Raw genomic sequence first — 7,003 nt, forward strand, 5'->3', positions numbered from 1 at the left:
TGTTTCCCAGATCTGGGCTGACCTACAGGAGGAAATATTCGTTCCATGCCTACCTTGTCAAGAGTGGTCAGGATCTTATCCTTCCGTCAAGTCACCCCTTCACTCTTTCCAGAGGGAACAGCCCAGCCCGTCCAAACTTTCCTCAGCAGACAACCTGCTGATTCCAGGTATCAATCTAGTAACAAAGACAAAGGCAGAAATTGCTGGAAAAGCTCAGCAGGTCTGGCAGCCCCTGTGGAGAGAAATCAGAGTGGGTCAACTACACCTAACAGTTGAAGTAAAACTTCAGGCTAAATGTTCCCAGGTACTGAACATTGTGGGAAATAACGAGTATATTAGAAAAAAGTATTCTGAGGAAGGGGGTCACTCGACCCAAAATGATTTCTCTCCACAGATGCTACCAGACCTGTTGAGTTTTTCCATCAATTTCTGTCTTTGTCTCTGATTTCCAGTATACACACTTTTTTTATTTCAGGTTTGTATATCAATCTAGTAACCTCCTCTGAACTCCCTTCAATACATTTACATCTCTCCTTAAAGAAGATGACCTAAACTGTACACAACATTTGAAATCTGCTCTCTCCATAGCACTATATAACTGAAGTATGACATCCTTACTTTTAGATTCAATGTTGCATTTTAAGGAACAGCATCCCATTATCCTTCTTCATTCCATGCTATTCCCGCATACTCATGTTTTGTGACTGATGCAACAGAACATCGAACTCCCTCTGCACCTCAGAATTCTATAGTTGTTCTCCATTTTTTAAAAAAGCCAAATATTGCTTAATTCTTCCTGCCAAAGTGAATAACTTGACATGTTCTCACATTACACTCCATCTGCCAAAATTTTTCCCATTCGCTCAACTTATCCACATCTGCCCACAACTTCTGTCTTCTTCACAAGAGTCCATAGCTTGGTATACCAGGCTGTCTATCTGGGCATCATCGGTCAGTTCAGTCACTGTACCTCAGCTCCACTCATCCAAGTCATTGATGTAGGATCATAGAGTCATTGAGATGTACAGCCCGGAAACAGACCCTTTGGTCCAACTTGCCCATGCCAAATAGATATCCTAAATAAATCTAGTCCCATTTGCCCTATACTCCCTCTAAACCCTTCCTATTCATATACCCATCCAGATGCCTTTTAAATGCTGTAATTGTACCAGCCTCCACCACTTCCTCTGGCAGCTCATTCCATAAACGCACCATCCTCTGAGTGAAAACGTTACCCCTTAGATCCTTTTTAAATCTTTCCCCTCTTATCTTAAACCTATGCCCTCTAGGTTTGGACACACCCACCCCTGGGGAAAAGATCTTATATATTTACCCTATCCATGCCCCTCTATAAGGTCACCCCTCAGCCTCTGATGCTGCAGTGAGAATAGTCCCAGTCTATTCAGCCTCTCACTATGGCTCAAATCCTCCAATCCTGGCAATATCCTTGTTAATCTTTTCTGAACCCTTTCAAGTTTCACAACATCCTTCTGATAGGAGGGAGACCAGAATTGCACACAATATTCCAAAAGTGGCCTAACCAATGTCCTGTACAGCTGCAACATGATCTCCCAATGCCTTTTTCCAATGCACTGATCAATAAAGGCAAGCATTCCAAATGTCTTCTTCACTATCCTATCCACTTTCAAGGAGCTATGAACTTGCACTCCAAAGTCTTTGTTCAGCCACATTCCCCAGTTACCGTTGTGTATACATCTTGCCCTTAATTTATTTCCAAAATGGAGTACCTCACATTTATCTAAATTAATATCCATCGGCAGCAATCTGCTGTGTGCAGCAATTATCACTTTAAAATGTTTGATTCAAACACCTTCCAGACAACCGACATTGAGCCTAACTGGCTTATAGTTTCCCGTTTTCTGCCCCAGTAAATAGGTTTGAGAAGATGCAGGAAGTGACACCCAGCTCATATATTGGACCAGCCGTAGCTCAGGGTTGCTGGCCTACTCTCTTAGCACCTACCTGCATGCTCACAGCATCGAAGCCTTGCCATGTCTCCCACTGGTGCTTCAGCCTGAGCCAAAGCTGATCATTACTACCTTGTTGAGATGCTCTTTAGTGTAGACGCTCAGATAGACTGCTCGATATGTCCATCGATTGGAATCTGTCTGGAGAAACATCACAACCGATTCTTTAATCTACACTCGCAGCATACGCCAGCTTCTGTACAACAAATACACTGCCATCCTCCCCTGGTCTGGCCTACATGTGACTCCAGCCTACAGCGATATGGATGGTTCTTAACTGCCCTCTGAGTTGCCCGAGTAAGCCATTCTGTTGTAACAATTCCAAGATGTAACAAATAAAGTTTCAAGAAAGAAATGAAACTAGACAGATCACTAGCCATCAAGCTAGGCACCAGAAAAGACGACGGCAGATACAGCCCTGTAGATCCTGCGAAGTCCTCCTCACTAATATCTGGGGGCTACTGCCAACATTGGGAGAGCTGTTTCCCAAGCAACAGCCTGACATTGTCTGTAAGGTATGATACCGTGAGTATGACTATGTCCCAGACACCATAATCACCACCCCTGGATATGTCCTGTCCCACCAGCAGGACAGAGCCAGCAGAGGTAGTGGAACAGTGGGGTACAGTCAATAGACAATAGACAAAAGACAATAGGTGCAGGAGTAGGCCATTCCGCCCTTTGAGCCTGCACCACCATTCAATATGATCATGGCTGATCATCCTTAATCAGTATCCTGTTCCTACCTTATCTCCATAACCCATAACTCTGCGGCAGAGCATTCCACACAGCCACCACTCTCTGGGTGAAGATGTTTCTCCTCATCTCAGTCCTAAATGGTCTACCCTGTATTTTTAAGCTGAGTCCTCTGGTTCAGCACTCACCCATCAGCGGAAACATGCTTCCTGCGTCCAGAGTGTCCAATCCTTTAATAATCTTATATGTCTCAATCAGATCCCCTCTCCGTCTTCTATACTCAAGGGTATACAAGCCCAGTCGCTCCAGTCTTTCAGCGTAAGGTAGTCCTGCCATTCCAGGAATTGACCTCGTGAACCTACGCTGCACTCCCTCAATAGCCAGAATGTCGTTCCTCAAATTTGGAGACCAGAACTGCACACAATACTCCAGGTGTGATTTCACCAGGGCCCTGTATAGCTGCAGAAGAACCTCTTTGCTTCTATACTCAATCCTTCTTGTTATGAAGGCCAGCATGCTATTAGCCTTCTTCACGACCTGCTGTACCTGCATGCTTACCTTCATTGACTGGTGTACAAGAACACCCAGATCTCTTTGTACTGCCCCTTTACCTAAATTAATTCCATTTAGGTAGCAATCTGCCTTCCTGTTCTTGCCACCAAAGTGGATAACCATACATTTATCCACATTAAACTGCATCTGCCATGCATCTGACCACTCACCTAACCTGTCCAGGTCACCCTGTAATCTCCTCATATCCTCCTCACATTTCACCCTACGACCCAGCTTTGTATCAACAGCAACTTTGCAAATGTTATTACTAATACTAACTTCTATATCATTAATATATATTGTAAAAAGCTGCGGTCCCAGCACTGATCCCTGCGGTACCCCACTGGTCACTGCCTGTCATTCCGAAATGGAGCCGTTTATCACTACTCTTTGTTTCCTGTCAGCCAACCAACTTTCAATCCAAGTTAGTACTTTGCCCCCAGTACCATGCGCCCTAACTTTGCTCACTAACCTCCTACACGGGACTTTATCAAAAGCTTTCTGAAAGTCCAGGTACACTACATCTACTGGATCTCCCTCGTCCATCTTCAGAGTTACATCCTCAAAGAATTCCACAAGATTAGTCAAGCATGATTTCCCCTTCCTAAATCCATGCTGACTCTGACCTATCCTGTTACTACTATCCAGATGTGTTGTAATTTCATCCTTTATAATAGACTCCAGCATCTTTCCCACCACTGAGGTCAGACTAACTGGTCTATAATTTCCTGCTTTCTCTCTCCCACCTTTCTTAAAAAGTGGTACAACATTAGCCACCCTCCAATCTGCAGGAACTGATCCCAAATCTGTCGAACTCTGGAAAATAATCACCAACGCATCCATGATTTCTCAAGCCACCTCCTTCAGTACCCTGGGATGTAGACCATCAGGCCCCGGGGACTTATCAACCTTCAGACCTAACAGTCTATCCAACACCAATTTCTGACAAATATAAATTCCCTTCAGTTCAGGTCCTTCAGCCACTGTTACCTCAGGGAGATTGCTTGTATCTTCCCCAGTGAACACAGATCTGAAGTACCAATTCAATTCTTCTGCCATTTCTTTGTTCCCTGTAATATATTACCCTGTTTCTGTCTTCAAGGGCCCAATTTTAGCCTTAACCATTTTTTTACCTTTCACATACCTAAAAAAGCTTTTACTATCCTCCTTTATATTTTTGGCCAGTTTACCTTCGTACCTCATTTTTTCTCTGCATATTTCCTTCTTAGTAATCCTCTGTTGTTCCTTAAAAGCTTCCCAGTCCATTTTCCCACTTATCTTTGCTATGTTATATGTTTTCTCTTTTAACTTTATATGTTTCTTAACTTCCCTCATCAGCCACAGCCACCCATGCCTCCTCATAGGATCTTTCTTCCTTTTTGGAATGAACCGATCCTGCATCTTCTGCATTATACCCAGAAGTATCTGCCATTGTTCCTCCACTATTATCCCTGCGAAGATTGCAAGACTTTGGCCAGCTCCTCCCTCATAGCTCCATAATTCCCTTTATTCAACAGAAATATTGTCACTTCCGATTATACCCTTTCCCTCTCAAATTGCAGATTGAAGCTTATTGTATTATGGTCACTACTTCCAAATGGCTCCTTCACTTCGAGGTCCCTGATCAATTCTGGTTCATTGCACAATACCAGATCCAGAATTGCCTTCTCCCTGGTTGGCTCCAGCACCAGCTGTTCTAAAAATCCATCTCGGAGGCACTCCACAAAGTCTCTTTCTTGATTATCCCAGTCTACCTGCATGTTGAAATCCCCCATAACAACTGTAGTAACATCTTTGCGACAGACCAATTTCAGCTCCTGATTCAACTTACATCCGACATCCAGACCTGTTTGGGAGCCTGTAGATAACTCCCAAGAGGGTCTTTTTACCCTTAGAATTTCTCAGCTCTATCCATACTGACTCTACATCCCCTGATTCTAGGTCCCCCCTCGCAAGGGACAGAATATCATCCCTTACCAACATAGCCACCCCACCCCCTCTGCCCGTCAGTCTCTCCTTACACTAGCACATGTAGCCTTGAATATTCGTTTCCCAGGCCCTGTCCACTTGAAGCCACGTCTCAGTTATCCCCACAATATCATAGCTGCCAATTTCCAAAATAGCCTCAAGCTCTTCCATCTTATTTCTAATACTTGGTGCATTCATATATAATATTTTTAATTTGTTACTGCCCTCACCCTTCCCATCAACTCCTATTTCACTCAACCTTACGGCATGATCCCTTTCTGAGTTTTCTGCTTCATTGATACCGTTGTCTTTGACTTCCCTTGTTCTAACTTTCCCTTCAATTTCCTTCTTAAACTTCCAGTTTGTCCCCTCCTCCCCGCTACTTAGTTTAAACATAGCTGTGTTGCAGTAGCAAACCTACCTGCCAGAATGCTGGTCCCTAACCTATTAAGGTGCAAACCGTCTCTTTTGTATAATTTATGCTTACCACAAAACATACCCCAGTGATCCAAGAATTTAAATCCTTGTTTCCTGCACCAGTTCCCCAGCCACACATTCAAGTCCATTATTTCCCTATTCCTGGTCCCCCCAGGCCGAGGAACTGGAAGCAAACTGGAGATACCCACTCTGGACATCCTGCTTTTCAGCCTTCTTCCCAGTTCTCCAAAGTCCCGCTGTAGTATGTTCCTCCTCTTCTTCCCAACATCATTTGTGCCGACATGTACCACCACCTCTGGCTCTTCACCTTCGTCCTTGAGGATTTGCCCTGGGAGGCCCCATATTGTCTCTGGACCACATGAAGTCTCATGGATTCAGGTTAAACATGGACAAGCAAACCTTCCACCGATTACCATGTACTGTCCTCCCTTGGCTGATGAATCAGTCTTCCTCCACATTGAATAACACTGAGGATAGCAAGGGCATAAAATGTACTCTGAAATCCCCCACCCAATGTCCACTGAGTGGCTCAGCAGCAGTAATACTGATCGAGCTGGTGGGGGACATAGCTGCTAAGACTGGGTTTGTGGCAGGTGGAGAGGGAACCAACAAGAGGGAACAACATACCTGACCTCACCCTTACCAATCTGCCAGCTGCTGATGCATCTGTCCATGACAGTGTTGGTAAGAGTGACCAATGCACTGTCCTTGTGGAGATGAAGTCCTGCCTTCAGATTGACAATATCCTCCATCATGTTGCATGGTACTACCACCGTGCTAAATGGGACAGACTTGGAACGAATCTCCCAACTCAGGCCTGGGCATCCCTGAGGCACCGTGAGCCATCAACAGCAGCAGAATTCTACTCCAGCACAATCTGCAACCTCGTAGGCAGGCATATCCCCCACTTAATTACCATCAAACCAGGGGATCAACCCTGGTTCAATGGAGAGTGTAGGAGGGCATGCCAGGAGCAGCACCAGGCATACCTGAAGATGAAATGTCAACCTAGTGAAGTTACCAATCAGGATTATCTGCATGCCAAACAACAAGTGACGGACAGAGCTAAGCGATTCCATAACCATTAGATCAGATCTAAGCTCTGCAGTCCTGCCTTATCCAGTTGTGAATGGTAATGGTCAATTAAACAATTCACTGGAGGAGGAGGCTCCACAAATACTCCCTTTGTCAACGATGGAAGAACCCAGCAGGTCAGTGCAAAAGACTGAAGCTTCCCCAGCAATCTGGGTGCACAGCACCCTTTTAAACTGTACAGGGGATGCCAGTCTTTCGATGGACATCTACTCAAGTGGCGAGTTGTTCTGGAAACAGCACATGGTAAAGTGGGGCTACTATCAGAC

The sequence above is a fragment of the Chiloscyllium punctatum genome, chromosome 39 (assembly GCF_047496795.1).
Source record: "Chiloscyllium punctatum isolate Juve2018m chromosome 39, sChiPun1.3, whole genome shotgun sequence".
NCBI classification, from domain to species: domain Eukaryota; kingdom Metazoa; phylum Chordata; class Chondrichthyes; order Orectolobiformes; family Hemiscylliidae; genus Chiloscyllium; species Chiloscyllium punctatum.